The sequence below is a fragment of the Mobula hypostoma genome, chromosome 24 (assembly GCF_963921235.1).
Source record: "Mobula hypostoma chromosome 24, sMobHyp1.1, whole genome shotgun sequence".
NCBI classification, from domain to species: Eukaryota; Metazoa; Chordata; class Chondrichthyes; order Myliobatiformes; family Myliobatidae; genus Mobula; species Mobula hypostoma.
This window is the reverse complement of record NC_086120.1, coordinates 8201458-8218724: the sequence shown is the minus strand read 5'-3', so window position 1 is coordinate 8218724 and position 17267 is coordinate 8201458. Positions and strand designations below refer to the sequence as shown.

General features: G+C 46.0%; 1 pseudogene; it reads right to left on the bottom strand.

The window, feature by feature from the left end:
* Positions 1-7282: 7282 nt before the first annotated feature.
* Positions 7283-9259, bottom strand: LOC134337161 (immunoglobulin lambda-1 light chain-like; annotated as a pseudogene).
* Positions 9260-17267: the final 8008 nt, after the last annotated feature.

The following is a 17267-nucleotide window of genomic DNA, read 5'->3' as shown; positions in this document are numbered from 1 at the left end:
TCACCCTAAAGTGAGGGTTTTAGATGGGGTGGAGTTTGATAGGTGTGTTCAGGAAGGTTCCTTGACACAATATGTAGACAAGCCTACAAGAGGAGAGGCTATATTTGATCTGGTATTGGGAAATGATCCTGGTCAGTTGTCAGAGCTCGCAGTAGGAGAATATTTTGGAGATAGTGATCACAATTCTATCTCCGTTACCATAGAACTGGAGAGAAATAGGAATGGACAAGTTAGGGAAACATTTAAGTGGAGTTAAGAGAATAATGAGTCTATCAGACAGAAACTTGGAAGAATAAATTGGAAACAAATGTTCTCAGGGACATGTACGGAAGAAATGTGTCAAATATTCAGGGGATATTTGCGTGGGGTTTTGCAGAGGTACTTTCCAATGAGACAGGGAAAGGATGCCAGGGTACAGGAACTGTGGTGGACAAAGGCTGTTATAAATCTCGCCAAGAAGAAAAGAAGAGCTTACGAAAGGTTCAGAAAATGAGGTAATGATAGAGATCTGGAAGATTATATGGAGAGCAGGAAGGAGCTTAAGAATGAAATTAGGAGAGCCAGAAGTGGCCATGAGAGGGCCTTGGCGGACAGCATTAAAGAAAACTCCAAGACTTCTGCAAGTATTTGAAGGGCAAGTGTATAGACATGATAGAATAGGACCAGTCATGTGTGATAGTGGAAAAGTGTGTATGGAGATAGCAGAGCTGCTTACAGAATACATTGCTTCAGTATTCACTCTGGACAAGGATCTTGGTGATTGTAGGGAGGACTTGCTGTAGACTGAAAAGCTTGACCATGTAGATATTAAGAAAGAGGATGTGCTGGAGCTTTTGGAAAGCATAAAGTTGGATAGTCACCATGACTGTACAGGATGTACCCCAGGCTCCTGTGTTAAGTGAGGGAGGAGAGTGCTGAGCCTCTGGTGATAATATTTGCATCATCAATGAGGACGGGAGAGGTTCCGGAAGATTGGATAGTTGCATATTTTGTTTTCTTATTCAGGAAAGGGAGGCGAGATTGCCCAGGAAATTTTAGACCAGTGAGTCTTACTTCAGTGGTTGATAAGTTGATGGAGAAGATCCTAAGAGACAGGATTTATGAACATTTGGAGAGGCATAACATGATTACGAATAGTCAGCATGTCTTTGTGAAAGGCAGGTCATGCCTTAGTAGCCTGATTGATTTTTTTTTGAGGATGTGACCAAAGAAGTTGATGTAGGTAGAGCCGTAGATACAGTGTATATGGATTTCAGCATTAAAAAAATGATAAGGTACCCCAAGCAAGGGTTATTGAGGAAGTAAAGAGGCATGGGATCCAAGGGGACATTGCTTTATGGATCCAGAACTGGCTTGCCCACAAAGGGCAAAGTGTGGTTGCAGAGGGGTCACATTCTGCATGGAGGTCAGTGACCAGTGGTGTGCCTCAGGGATCTGTTCTGGGATCTCAACTTTTCATGATTTTTATTAATGAACTGGATGAGGAAATGGTGGGATGGGTTAGTAAATTTGCTGATGACACCAAGGTTGGGGGTGTTATGGATAGTGTGGAGGGCATTAATGGCAAGACTCTTAACAGTGTGGAGGATCAGATGGTTCTTGGGTTCCAAGTCCACAGGACATTCAAAGCTGCTACAAAGGTTGACTCTATGGTTAAGAAGGCAGACGGTCTATTGGCCTTCATCAAATATGGGATTGAGTTTAAGAGAAGAGAGATAATGTTGCAGATATATAGGACCCTGTCCAGAACCCACTTGGAGTACTGTGCTCAGTTCTGGTCGCCTCACTACAGGAAGGACGTGGAATCCATAGAAAGGGTGCAGAGGAGATTTACAAGGATGTTGCCTGGATTGGGGTAGCAGGCCTATGAGAATATGTTGAGTGAACTCGGCCTTTTCTCCTTGGAGTGACGGAGGATGAGAGGTGACCTGATAAAATTGTACATGATAATGAGAGGCATCGATCATATGGATAGTCAGAGGCCTTTTCCCAAGGCTGAATTAGCTTGGACAAGATGGCGTTGTTTAAAGGTGTTTGGAAGTGGTAAACAGAGGAGATGTCAGGGGTAAGTTTTTTTTTACGCAGAGGGTGGTGAGTGCCTGAAATGGGCTGCCGACACTGGTGGTGGAAGCGGAAATGATAGGACCTTTTAATGGACTTCTGGATAGATACATGGAGCTCAGAAAAATAGAAGGCTATGGGTAATCCTAGGTAGTTCTAAGGTAAGGACATGTTCGGCACAGCTTTGTGAGACAAATGGCCTGTATTGTGCTGTAGATTTTCTATGTTTCTAGCATGGGACACAGCTGTCTTTCGCCTCCCTCTCCACCACATTTATTCTCGTGTGTTCGCCATTCCATTCCCGTCCTGATGAAGGGTGTTGCCCCAAAACATGGACTGCTTATTCATTTTCATATTCATGCTGTCTGGCCTGATGAAGTTCCTCCAGCTTTTGTGTGTATACACTAAATGAACATAATCCTGCGTTAGCTGTTGCCGTCCCGAACATATTGACTTTAGGGGGCACAGAAGCTGTTACAGAGGGAAAGGACGTCGTTATGAAACCCTATCTCCTCATCCCGACGTGGGAGCTCTTGGAGGTCACCACTAACAAAACGGCAACTGTCAGTTGTAAAGCGGAAGCGATACTTTGCAGAAGCAACAAGTGAGGACTCGGAGGGTGTCAGCATGTTGCATGCCCGTGGATGGACACACAGAGACTACTGAACGTCCCGCCTTGGTGTCACCCTCCTTCATCCCCAAAATCCCATCCGCAGCACCAATTACATGGGCAGCGCCGGATTAAGAAAAAAACACACCAAGTTTACGGAAGTTTCTATCCCTGTACGCCCCAGGAAAGCCGACGTATCGGTGAGGAAATTTAGTTAAGCCCTTCTGAGGCGAAGGCCACTGACAGAGTCCTTTATCCTGAGCCAGACTTTCAAGTAGTAGCTCACCTTGGAAGATCCTTACTCTCCCCGGGTGTAGGGTCTTTGGAGCTTCTGTTGGCGTTTCTACAGCTCGTTTTTTTTTACGGAATTTGGTTGCTACACCCATGTCCAATCCTTCTCCTTTCCCTGCCCTCTTTGGGACCGTCCAGGGGGAATTACCAGAGTAGAATGTTGATGCATTTAACTTGGATGCAGGAACATTTTTGCAGGAACAGCTCAAAAAGCAAAGCTTTCCGGAGAAACCAGCCGCCCATATTGGGAAAGAGACTGGCCTGTCCATATATAGCAGATTGATTCCATCAGAAACACTCCACGGCAGCTACGATTTAAATATTTGCACAGTATGATTGACGCCTATCTTAGTATTATAATGACAATTCCATGTATATAGACGGATCAGATCATAATCTCAAAGGATTGCAGAAGTTAATCATTTGTTATGGGAACCCGCAAGGAATACAATCATCGTACAATTGGTCTTATTTTTCAGGGCAAGCACTGGAAGACGGAACTTCCAGCAATGGCATTCATTGGGTGTTTCATACATCCTATTATTCTTCGCCAATTAACATCAACCCATTCCTTGCTGATAACACTATCCCAAGCCTTGTACAACCTGACAAACGGATCCTGACCCCAAGATCGCAAATATATTTCAGAACAGGAGGAACATGCGGGCGCCAACGGGCCTCATACAGAGGGGAGGGAAAGTGCAAACATGATAAAATCGGACCGTGACTGTTCTTTAGCTCTGAGAGAGAAGGAGCGAGGTGCCTGAACTAAAGGGTGGGGGTGGGGGTGGGGGAGGGAAAGGAAAGTGATAGCTGAAACCAGGTGGATGGGATAGTTCAAGGAATAGGGAAATAAGAAACTGACAGGACAGAAGAGCGGACACTGTGAGAAAGGTACGGAGGGTGGGACCCAGTTTGAATTAATAGACAGGTAAAAGCTCGGAATGGTGAATAAAGAGGGGATGCATTTTTTGTTTAACGGGAGGAGAAATCGATATTTATGCCATCAAGTTGGAGGGTACTCAGACAGAATTTGAGCTGTTGCTCCTCCATCCTCAGGGTGGCCTCATCTTGGCACAAGGGGAGACCATGGATCGTCACGTTGGAACACGAACAAGAATGAGTAGCATAATTAAAATGTTTGGCCACCGTGAAATTCCGCCTGCAGCGGATGGTTTGGAGATGATCGACGAAGCTGTTCCCCGAGCTACGACGGGTCTCACCAACGCAGAGAGGCCGCACCGAAAGCTCAGGCTACATAAGACGACCCTAGCAGATTCGCAGGTGAAGTGTTGCCTCTCCCGGAAGGAATGTTTGGACACTGAATAGACGTGATGGATGAGATGAGCGGGAGGGATAGTATGTGAGCATATTCCAACTTAACGACTTTGCAAGTGGGAGATGGTTGCAACCGAAATGATAACACATACTTAGAAACATAGAAACATAGAAAATAGGTGCAGGAGTAGGCCATTCGGCCCTTCGAACCTGCACCGCCATTTATTATGATCATGGCTGATCATCCAACTCAGAACCCAGCCTTCCCTTCATACCCCCTGACCCCTGTAGCCACAAGGGCCATATCTAACTCCCTCTTAAACATAGCCAATGAACTGGCCTCAACTTTGCTGTGGCAGAGAATTCCACAGATTCACCACTCTCTGTGTGAAGAAGTTTTTTCCTAATCTCGGTCCTAAAAGGCTTCCCCGCTATCCTCAAACTGTGACCCCTCGTTCTGGACCTCCCCAACATCGGGAACAATCTTCCCGCATCTAGCCTGTCCAATCCCTTTAGGATCTTATACGTTTCAATCAGATCCCCCCTCAATCTTCTAAATTCCAACGAGTACAAGCCCAGTTCATCCAGTCTTTCTTCATATGAAAGACCTGCCATCCCAGGAATCAATCTGGTGAACCTTCTTTGTACTCCCTCTATGGCAAAGATGTCTTTCCTCAGATTAGGGGACCAAAACTGCACACACTACTCCAGGTGTGGTCTCACCAAGGCCTTGTACAACTGCAGTAGTACCTCCCTGCTCCTGTACTCGAATCCTCTCGCTATAAATGCCAGCATACCATTCGTCTTTTTCACCGCCTGCTGTACCTGCATGCCCACTTTCAATGACTGGTGTATAATGACACCCAGGTCTCGTTGCACCTCCCCTTTTCCTAATCGGCCACCATTCAGATCATAATCTGTTTTCCTATTTTTGCCACCAAAGTGAATAACTTCACATTTATCCACATTAAATTGCATCTTCCATGAGTTTGCCCACTCACCCAACCTATCCAAGTCACCCTGCATCCTCTTAGCATCCTCCTCACTGCTAACACTGCCACCCAGCTTCGTGTCATCCGCAAACTTGGAGATGCTGCATTTAATTCCCTCATCCAAGTCATTAATATATATTGTAAACAACTGGGGTCCCAGCACTGAGCCTTGCGGTACCCCACTAGTTACCGCCTGCCATTCTGAAAAGGTCCCGTTTATTCGCACTCTTTGCTTCCTGTCTGCTAACCAATTCTCCACCCACACCAATACCTTACCCCCAATACCGTGTGCTTTAAGTTTGCACACTAATCTCCTGTGTGGGACCTTGTCAAAAGCCTTTTGAAAATCCAAATATACCACATCAACTGGTTCTCCCCTATCCACTCTACTAGTTACATCCTCAAAAAATTCTATGAGATTCGTCAGACATGATTTTCCTTTCACAAATCCATGCTGACTTTGTCCGATCATTTCACCGCTTTCCAAATGTGCTGTTATCACATCCTTGATACTTAGTATCAGTGCAAGGGAAAGAATATCTGATGTGCTTAAAAAGGGTGAATAACAAATGGAAATAATTTTAACACTGTGAAAAACTGGTAATAACGGTGTATTGTTCTGCTTCAGGTAGACTGAGAGTGCTAGAACTATTGCAATCCTCAATATAGGCCTTCCTTTGAATCGAGATATAGAGAGTACATCCTGGATGCTTGAAAAGGACACGGAGATATCCAGTATGGAAGATGACATTCTCCGATGTGATAACACCTTCTCCCCGACATGTTCGTGGAAGCTAAGGAACAAACTTTCTGATATACTTTTGCTTAGCCTCCCATCATAAATTGCTATAGTCGCATTATTTGTTGTGCTTGTTCAGCAGTTAATTTAGCCGACTGCCTTTATGAAGTCTACTATGGTAATTCCACTGTTTAGACGATTATATTAGAGTTGCTACCTGGATTTAGTCTGTATTTTGCTCTTGTATAATCTACAAAAGAGGAATCAATGGGTGGAGTGTAAGGAAAAAGTTAAAATTGATTCCTTGTTAGTTTTTGCTAAATGTATACCGCACACTGGGGGTTTGTAAGATATTGGTCTGGAATGTGGGAATGATCTGAGAAAGGACAAAGAGACCTGTCCACAACAAGGTTTGGAGAAATGAGTGTGAGTAATATTCTACATCCCAAAGAGTAGATAATGGCGGAAAAGCTCTTTGTTTTTGAAGGCAAAATGACCCAGTAGCCTGGTACTGTCCCATGGGAAATGATTCGGGCAAGGTGAGTTGAAAGGTATGAAAAAGGGCAATCTTTTGTACGTTGCGATCTTGTGCTGGGTCACGTCTAGAGTTGGAGTTGTAAATACGTACAAGGACATCGAGAGAGACCCACTCCGACCTCCTTCCCTGGTCGCTTAGAGGTCTATTTTTCTCACCTTTTCTGTCCACCCCCAGGGCTGTTTGTTTGTCTGTCGGTGTCTCTCTTTCTCCTCCTCTCTCCACCGCCCCCTATTTCCCTCCCTCGCCCCCTCCTTCCCTACTTCACCAACGGCAAGACTGTAGGATTTCAGACGGCCGGACTACATTGGTCAGTGCCGTTCAACGCGCGCGAGTCTACTCCCTCCTCCCACCCGGATGAGAATGGGAAGCGCACACAAGAGAACAAGACGCACACACGCAAATCATTCCTGCACCGAACATCTTTATAAGCAGTGTGTGGCCGTTACCATCTGTCAGTCTGAAACTGCTGAGAAATCATTAACAGACTTATTAATAACTTCAGTTAGATCCATCCCTGGTAACAGAGAAAACAACTCACCAGCTGATATTTCTAATGATGACAAGTAACAGGCCAATTTTACCCCACTTAGCCCCCGGTGTGTGAAACGAAACAAAATCGGCCTCAGTTGGAAATATTCTAACAACACAATGGTAACCACAGAGAGCTGATCAGAGTTCGGTGTTCAGTGAAGAGAGTGTTAGAGGGTGAATAATGCAAGCAAAAATGTTAACCCCTGCAGCTGGGAGCAAACATGTACGAAATCACGCTCTGTCTAACAGTTTGATTGTGCGATAGTTGCGGATGTTGTCGAGGCTGCTCCTAGCTTAACGACGCAGGAGAATACCTTGCCACAGTTCCAGTCTGTGCCCGGCACCGTCAGGGAGCTGCTGAGAATGAACGTGTTGTCTGTGTTCCGCCTCACGGCGCTGGTTTTCACCTCTCGGCAGGTCGGACTCCCGTCCACTGTCCAGCTGATGACAGGGAAGCCCACCGACAGCTTACTGACCAGGCAGACTAAGGTGCCGGTTCCTTTAGCGGAGATCTCCTCGGTAGACGGTCCAAGCAGTTTTACGGAAGGGTCCGGGAGCTGCTGATCTGAAACAAGAGGACACATGTTTCTGATCAAGGATAATCTATCGACATTTCACAGTCGGATGGAAGGGCGAATGAAAGGTTTTGCCTTCCCAGAATGCAGCCCAGGGCTTTTGTAGGGAACAGGTCAGTGCTCACGGAGCGCAGTACATTTCAGTCAAAACTGAATGACTAGACTTTTGCTGTCAAATCCCTGTTTGAGGATTTTCCTGTTGAGTCGCTGAATTACAGCATCACCCGCTAAGTGACCACCTCCAGCTCTCGGTATCTACCCAGCCTTTGTTACCGGGTGACACGTACCCATCCACTCATCTCTAATGAGCCGCTTCCCAACTGTGCCCCCGCCCCACCCCCACAGCTGTAACGAGAACATATCACATAAGTCTGTGTTTACCCAGTGTGTAGGGCGACATGTGCGTGGTCCTAAGTTTCAAAGAGCTGGTTTAGAAAAGTCACCCTGTGATCTCTGACGATGTAGAACGAACGTGGGATTCTCCACACACCCGAAACTCCGGCCTTAGTCGGTGCACCGACCGAAATCACTGAGGGTCCGTACCCCAAAAGAAGCAGCGCTCAAGTGAAAAAGTGCCAGGATAGAAGCAAGGGCTAGATAATTGGTTGGGTAACACTCACAACACGCTGGAGAAACTCAGCAGGTCGGGCAGCATCCGTGGAAACGATCAGTCAAAGTTTCGGACCGGAACCCTTCGTCAGCTGGGGTGTCTGCTGGAGTGTTCCACCCAGACGCCGAGGAATGGAAGTTCAGTGAAAGCTCGACGGAGGATTCACTGGAGCATCCTCATACAATAACATGAAACCTGTCGATCTGCTGTCTTGCCAACAATGGGCTACATCTGGTCCACAGTTATACCTCAGGCAGCATTTTGGGAAGCCGGAACTCCTCACGCTGGCTTCTAACACACCAGAGCAAAATCGGCCAGACGAATGGGATAACAACCGCGCAGTGAGTTGGGCGGTCAATTTCAGAAGCTAAATATTGACGTGCAGATGCCTGAGACACAACATACGGCACCAGAAAAAAAAACAAACAACTGAAAAGAGAGTTTTTGAAAAAAGACGATAACATTTTACAACACAACTCTATATTCACTGAACACATCTCTGTATACACTCGATACGGAGTACGATTGGATCGTAAATTTGTGTTTTCATTGTAAAATTAGCCACGAAATAATAATGTAAATATTATCGTCAGTTGACCATACTCATGCAGCTAGCAATTGCAGAATTGACTTACCTGTCACTTACCCGTAACAAAGAGTTTGTTCCCTGGGCCGAACAAGTAATAACTGCCCGATAAATCCCACTTTCCGATCGCATAGACTGCAGTGTCATTCTGCTCCACATTTTTTATGTTTAACTGGTAAACGATGCCGGCGCTGTTGGCTGACCACTTGAAACGGTTCTGGCTAAACCCAGACCCATAGGTCGGAGTGCGGTGCAAGCGATGGTAGTACAGGAGCTATTGCGGGGCTTTTCAAGGTGTCTGCTTGTACCGACATACATTATTGGTATACTTCGTTCTGATGTTACATTCCATCGTCTCCATGGCTCCTGGAGTCACCGACACAGTCGAAGACTGAGTCAGAGTCTGGGACTCTCCAGCTGTAAAAGACAGGAATGCAATTTTATGCATTTGCTTTTTAATGTGACCCCAAAAGCCCACATCAAGAACCGCTGCGGCTGCGCTTGCGAAGGAAGTTTTTTATGACTCAGGATAAAAGAGAGGCGAGACTGCGCAGGCGCGTGACGTCAGCCAGTAGAGCGTGAAAGGCTTACAAAGAAAACCGCCATATCCAACGCACAGCGGAGTGAGAGGCAATAGAGTGATAGGGCTTTGGCTCAACGGAGTTATGCGGTAACGGGAAGAGGCGTGGTAGGTTCACCTGTGTTAATTGCGGAAAGGAAGTAGTATGAGTGTGAGGCCAGTTTTCTGGGCTCGCTGTCAGATGTGGGAAGTCCTGGAGTTTCCCAGCCTCTCGGACGGCCATACCTGCACCAGGTGCGTCGAGCTGCAGCTCCTAAGGGACCGCTTTAAGGAACTGGAGGTGCAGCTCGCTGAACTTTGCTTGGTCAGGGACAGCGAGGAGGTGATAGAAAGGAGTTATAGGCAGGTGGTCACATCGGGGACAAGGGAAACAGACAAGTGGGTCACAGTCAGGAGGGGGAAGGGGAAGAGTCAGGTACTAGAGAGTACCCCTGTGGTTGTACACCTTGATACCAAGTAGTCCTGTTTGAGTACTGTTGGGGTGGGGGACAGCCGACCTGGGGGAAGCAAGAGTGGCCGTGCCTCTGGCATAGAATCTGGCCCTGTGGCTCAGAAGCATAGGGAAAGGAAGAGGATGGCAGCAGTGATAGGGGAATCTATAGTTAGAAGGTCAGGCCGGCGATTCTGTGGACGCAGGATAGAAACTCGGATGGTAGTTTGTCCCCCAGGTGCCAGGGTCCGGGATGTTTCAGATCGTGTCCAAGATATCCTGCAGTGGGAAGGAGAACAGCCAGAGGTCGTGGTAAATATTGGTACCAATGACATAGGTAGGAAAAGGGAAGAGGTCCTTAAAAAAGACTACAGGGAGTTAGGAAGGAAGCTGAGAAAAAGGACCACAAAGGTAGTAATCTCGGGATTACTGCCTGTGCCATGCGACAGTGAGAATAGGAATAGAATGAGGTGGAGGATAAATGCGTGGCTGAGGGATGGGAGCGGGGGATAGGAACTCAGATTTCTGGATCATGGGGACCTCTTTTGGGCTGCTGTGACCTGTACAAAAAGGACGGGTTACACTTGAATCCCAGGGTGACCAATATCCTAGCGGGGAAATTTGCGAATACTACTGGGGAGAGTTTCAACTAGAATTGTTGGGGGTGAGAACTGAACTGAAGAGAATGGGGAAGAGGAGGTTGACTCACAAATAGAGAAACCTTCAAGACAGTGCGAGAGGGAGGATAGGCACCCAGGTGATAGAGAAGGTTTGAGCTGTGTCTATTTTAACACCAGAAACAAAGCGGATGTGCTTAGGGCGTGGATCAGTACTTGGAAATATGATGTGGTGGCCATTACAGAGACTTGGATGGCTCAGGGATAGAAATGGTTACTTCAAGTGCCAGGTTTTAGATGTTTCAGAAAGGACAGGGAGGGAGGCAAAAGAGGTGGGGCATGGCACTGTTGACCAGAGATAGTGCACGGCTGCAGAAAAGGTGGACACCATGGAGGGATTGTCTACTGAGTCTCTGTGGGTGGAGGTTAGGAACAAGAAGGTGTTAATAACTTTACTGGGTGCTTCTTTATAGTCCGCCCAATTGTAACAGGTCTACTGAGGAGCAGATAGGGGAACAGATCCTGGAAAGGTGTAATAATCACAGAGTTGTCGTCATGGGAGACTTTAATTCCCCAAATATCGATTGGCATCTCCCCAGAGAAAGGGGTTTAGAGGGGAGGAGTTTGTTAGGTGTGTTCAGGAAGGTTTCTTGACACAATATGTAGATAAGCCTACAAGAGGAGAGGCTGTACCTGATTTGGTATTGGGAAATGAACCTGATCAGGTGTCAGATCTCTCAGTGGGAGAGCATTTTGGAGATTATGATCATAATTTTATATCCTTTACTATAGTTTTGGAGAGAGATAGGAACAGACAAGTTAGCAAGGGGAATCATGAGGCTATCAGACAGGAAATTGGAGGCTTAAATTGGAAACAGATGTTCTCAGGCAAAAGTACGGAAGAAATGTGGCAAATATAAAGCGGGAGAAGATGGCAGCGCGTGCAGCTCTCCAGTGAAATGATATCGTATCTGTTAAATAGAGGCCATGGACAATTCTGATTTGATGGAGACATACGTGAAAGCACAGAGGAACATCTGGAGAAATTTCTGAAATGCCGGTTTGTTGCCGCTGTTACTGTGCGATCGAGAATCTTCCGGAGGGAAGGCCCCAAACTCCCCGGCTTTGCCTGCTGCTGGCGACCGAGGTTGAGATCGAAGCGTTCGGATAGAGATGGTGCTCAGTACTCGGTGTCGGAGGGCTGATCGGAGGCTCGAAGTTTTCGGATGACTCAGAGTCGGACTGTGGTTGGGCATGGCAGGGAAAGTTTTCTTCCTTCGTCCGTCTGCGTGAGATGTGGGACATTCGAGAGACTTTGAATTTTTTTACTGTGCCATGGGCTGTTCTTCATCAAGTTATGGTATTGTTGCACTGTTGCAACTATATGTTATAATTATGTGGTTTTGTTAGTTTTTAAGTCTTGGTCTGTCCTATGTTTCTGTGATATCCCACCGGAGGAATATTGTATCATTTCTTAATGCATGCATTACTAAATGACAATAAAAGTGGACTGCGTATCCTCATAATCTAAAAAAAAATATTCATGGGATATTTGTGTGCAGTTCTGCATAGGTGCATTCCAATCAGACAGGGAAGTTATGGTAGGGTACAGGAACCGTGGTGTACAAAGGCTGTAATAAATCTAGTCAAGAAGAAAAGAAAAGCTGACAAAAAGTTTAGAGAGCTAGGTAATGTTAGAGATCTAGAAGATTATAAGGCTAATAGGAAGGAGTTTAAGAAGGAAATTAGGAGAGTCTAAATAGGCCATGAGAAGCCCTTGGCGGGCCGGATTAAGGAAAACCCCAAGGCATTCTACAAGTATGTGCGGAGCAAGGGGATAAGGTGTGAAAGAATCGAACCTATCAAGTGTGACAGTGGGAAGGTATGTATTGAACTGGAGGAAATAGCAAAGGTACTTTACTTCAATATTCACTATGGAAAAGGATCTTGGTGATTGTAGTGATGATTTGCAGCAGACTGAAAAGCTTGAGCATGTAGATATTAAGAAAGAGGATGTGCTGCAGCTTTTGGAAAGCATCAAATTGGATAAGTTGCCGCGACCGGGTGAGATGTGCCCCGGGCTACTGTGGGAGAAGAGGAAGGAGATTGCTGAGCCTCTGGCGATGACCTTTGCATCATCAGTGGGGAGGGGAGGGGTTCTGGGGGGGTTGCGGATGTTGTTCCTTTATTCAACAAAGGGAGGAGAGATAGCACAGGAGATTATAGACCAGTGGTTCCTACCTCAGTGGTTGGTAATTTGTTGGAGAAGATCCTGAGAGGCAGGATTTATGAAAATTTGGAGAGGTGTAATATGAATAGGAGTAGTCAGCATGGTTTTGTCAAAGGCATGTCATGCCTTATGAGCCTGGCTGAATTTTTTGAGGATGTGACTAAACACATTGATGAAGGCAGAGCAGTAGATGTAGTGTATATGGATTTCAGCAAGGCATTTGATAAGGTACCCCATGCAAGGCTTATTGAGAAAGTAAGAAGGCATGGGATCCAAGGGGACATTGCTTTGTGGATCCAAAACTGGCTTGCCCACAGAAGGCAAAGAGTGGTTGTAGATAGGTCATATTCTACATGGAGGTTGGTGACCATTGGTGTGCCTCAGTGGTCTGTTCTGGGACCCCTACTCTTTGTGATATTTATAAGTGACCTGGATGAGGAAGTGGAGGGATGGGTTAGTAAGTTTGCTGATGACACAAAGGTTGGAGGTGTTGTGGATGGTGTGGAGGGCTGTCAGAAGTTACAGCGGGACATTGATGGGATGCAAAATTGGGCTGAGAAGTGGCAGATGGAGTACAACCCAGATAGGTGTGAAGTTGTTCGTTTCGGTAGGTCAAATATGTTGGTAGAATATAGTCTTAATTGTAAGTCTCTTGGCAGTGTGGAGGTTCAGAGGGATTTTGGGGTTCGAGTCCGTAGAACACTCAAAGCAGCTGCGCAGGTTGACTCTGTGGTTAAGAAGGCATACAATGAATTGGCCTTCATCAATGGTGCAATTGAATTTAGGAGCCAAGAGGTAATGTTGCAGCTGGGTAGGACCCTGGTCAGACCACATTTGGAGTACTGTGCTTAGTTCTGGTTGCCACACTACAGGAAGGATGTGAAAGCCATAGAAAGGGTTCAGAGGAGATTTAGAAGCATGTTGCCTGGATTGGGGAGCATGCCTCATGAGAATAGGTTGAGTGAACTCGACCTTTTCTCCTTGGAGTGACGGAGGATGAGAGGTGACTTGATAGAGGTGTATAAGATGATGAGAGGCATTGATCTTGTGATAGTCCGAGGCTTTTTTCCCAGGGCTGAAATGGTTACCACAAGTGGAGACAGGTTTAAGATGCTGGGGAGTGGGTACAGAGGAGATGTCAAGGGTAAGTTTTTTACTCAGAGAGTGGTGAGTGCATGGAAGGGGCTGCAGGCAATGGTGGTGGAGGCAGATACGATAGGGTCTTTTTAAGGGACTTTTAGATAGGTAAACGGAGCATAGTTAAAAAAATAAGGCTATAGGTAAGGCTATACGAAGGGGAGGTGGGGCGTTAACGGAAGTTAGAGAAGTCAATGTTCATGCCAGCAGGTTGGAGGCTACCCAGACGGAATATAAGGTGTTGTTCCTCCAACCAGAGTGTGGCTTCAGCTTGACAGTAGAGGAGGCCATGGATAGACATATCAGAATGGGAATGGGATGTGGAATTAAAATGTGTGGCCATTGGGAGATCCTGCTTTCTCTGGTGGACAGAGCATAGGTGTTCAGTGAAACGGTCTCCCAACCTGCGTTGGGTCTTGCCAATATATAGAAGGCCGCGTCGGGAGCACCAGACACAGTATACCACCCCAGCCGACTCACGGGTGAAGTGTCCCCTCACCTAGAAGTACTGTCTGGGGCCCTGAATGGTGGTGAGGGAGGAAGTGTAAGGGCATGTGTAGCACTTGTTCCGCTTATAAGGACAAGTGCCGGGAGGGAGATTGGTGGGAAGGGATGCGACGGGGCGGAATGAATGGACAAGGGAGTCACGTAGGGAGCCATCCCTGTGGAAAGCAGAAAGAGTGGGAGAGGGAAAGATGTGCTTAGTGGTGGGATCCCGTTGGAGGTGGCTGAAGTTATGGAATATTATATGTTGGACCCAGAGTCTGATGGGGCTGTATGTATGAGGACAAGGGGAACCTTATTGCTAGTGGGGCGGCGGGAGGATGGGGTGAGAGCAGATGTGTGTGAAATGGGAGAGATGCGTTTGAGAGCAGAGTTGATGGTGGATGAAAGGAAACCTCTTTCTTTAAAAAAAGAGGACATCGCCTTCATCCTGGAATGAAAAGCCTCATCCTGAGAGCAGATGCGGCGGAGACGGAGGAATTGCGAGAAGCGGATGGCATTTTTGCAAGAGACAGGGTGGGAAGAGGAATAGTCCAAGTAGCTGTGAGAGTTCATAGGCTGATAGTAGACATCAGTAGATAAGCTGTCTCCAGAGATAGAGACAGAAAGATCTAGAAAGCGGAGGGAGGTGTTGGAAATGGACCAGGTAAACTTGAGGACAGGGTGAAAGTTGGAGGCAAAGTTAATGTAGTCAACGAGCTCAGCATGTGAGCAGGAAGCAGCTCCAATGCAGTTGTCGATGTAGTAAAGGAAAAGTTGGGGACAGATACCAGTATAGGCTTGGAACATGGATTGTTCCGCAAAGCCAACAAAAAGGCAGGCATAGCTGAGACCCATACGGATGCCCGTGGCTACACGTTTAGCTTGGAGGAAGTGGGAGGAGCCAAAGGAGAAATTATTGAGAGTAAGGACTAATTCCGCTAGACGGAGGAGAGTGGTGGTAGAGGGGAACTGGTTAGGTTTGGAATCCAAAAAGAAGTGGAGAGCTTTGAGACCTTCCTGGTGGGGGATGGAAGTATATGGGGACTGGACATCCATGGTGAAAATAAAGCGGTGGGGGCCAGGGAACTTAAAATCATGGAAAAAATTCAAAGCGTGAGAAGTCTCATGAACAGAGGTGGGAAGGGATTAAACAAGGGGGGATAAAACAGTGTCGAGGTATGCAGAAATCAGTTTGGTGGGCAGGAGCAAGCTGAGACAATGGGAGATGTATCAGCTTTCTAACAGTTGCTAAACTGTGGGACAATTATGGGGTATTTGTAGAAAAGATGCTGCAATAATTATGGGGGATTTAAATTTTTATATAGATTGGACAAATTGAATTGGCAAGGGTAGTTAAGAGAATGAGTTCATAGGGTATATTCAGAAAAGGTTTCTTAGAGTAACATTGAAAAGTCAACCAAAGAGCAAGCTAGTTTTGTTCCAGTACTTTGTAATGAGACAGATTTCCTGTAATAACTTCATGGTGGAAAGAAACTTCCAGAAAAGTGACCATATTCAGAATTTCAAATTGTTTGATTATGACTCTGGGACTAAAGACTGAAATAGTTCAAAGGCAATTACAATAGGGACAAGAGGTGACTAAAGGTGACTGGAAATTAGATTAAACGGTAAGACACCAGATCAGTAGAGGCAGATATTTAAGGAGATAATTTGTAAATCTCAGCAGAAATATGTTCTGTTAAGAAGGAAAGCCATATGATAAGGATGAATGACTAAGGAAGTTAAAGATGGTATCAATGAAAAATAAAGACTTAAAATGCTGCAAAGATTAGTGGCAGGCCAGAGAATTGGGTACTTCTTAGAAACTAGCCAAGGACAACTGAAATTGATTACCAAACAGATGGAGTTTAAGAGTAACTTAGCAATTTATATGCAAATATAATAATAGGTTCTGCACGTAAATAAACAGGAAGGGTTAAGTAAACATTGATCCCTTTCCTCAAGGTCTGATGCCAGGCAAATAACCTTTTCCTCAATGTCAATCAGACAAAGGGGATGGGTTATCGACCTCAGGAGAACTGGCACCACTCACTCCCCCCTGCACATCAGTGGCACAGGTGTGGAAACTGCAAGCAGTGTCAAACTCCTGAGAGTGCACACCTCACACAACCTCTCATGGTCCAGAGCATGTTCTACACAATCGAGAAAGCTCACCAACACCTACCTCTTCTTTCTGAGGGGGCTTAGAGAGCTGGACTATGCAAGTCTACACTCATACTGCCCCCAGATGTGTAGCAGAGAGCATCCTGCCATGCTAAATCAATGTATGGTACAGAAACTGCACTGTGCTGGACAGGAAAGCTCTACAACAGGGTTGTTAAAAGTGCTCAACGCATCACCAGCACCAGCCTGCACACCATCAAGGAATATATACGGAAAAGTGCTGGATAAAAGGCAGCAACATCATGGAGAATGCCACCCATCCCTCTCATGGACTGTATCCCACTCCCATCAGGGAGGAGGCTACATAGCATCCATGCCAGGACCACCAGGTTCAAAAACAGTTACTTTCCCCAAGCAGTGAGGCTGATCAACACTCCGACCCACTAACCCATCCCACCACCACTACTTTATCATTACCTGTCAGAGTTACCTAATGTACAGACACTCCTGTGCCCAGCAATACTTTATGGGCATTCTTTACAATCTATTTAAGCTATCTTGTGTATTTATATTTATTGGGTTTTCTATTAGTGTTCATTACCTTGTGTTTTTTATGTGTTGCATCAGTGTCAGAGGAACAATTATTTTATTCTCCTTTACATTTGTGTACTGGAAATAACTTTAAACAATCTTGAACCAAGAGGATAGGACTGGGAAATTAATTAAAATTGCAGTGAAGAATTGCACTGGCCCTTGAGTGCAATGGTACGGAAATGAGTGAGACTGACATCAGTGAGTTCAACACCGAATGAAAGTGCAATGTAGTTTGTGGAGTTTATTGGATTGGATCCT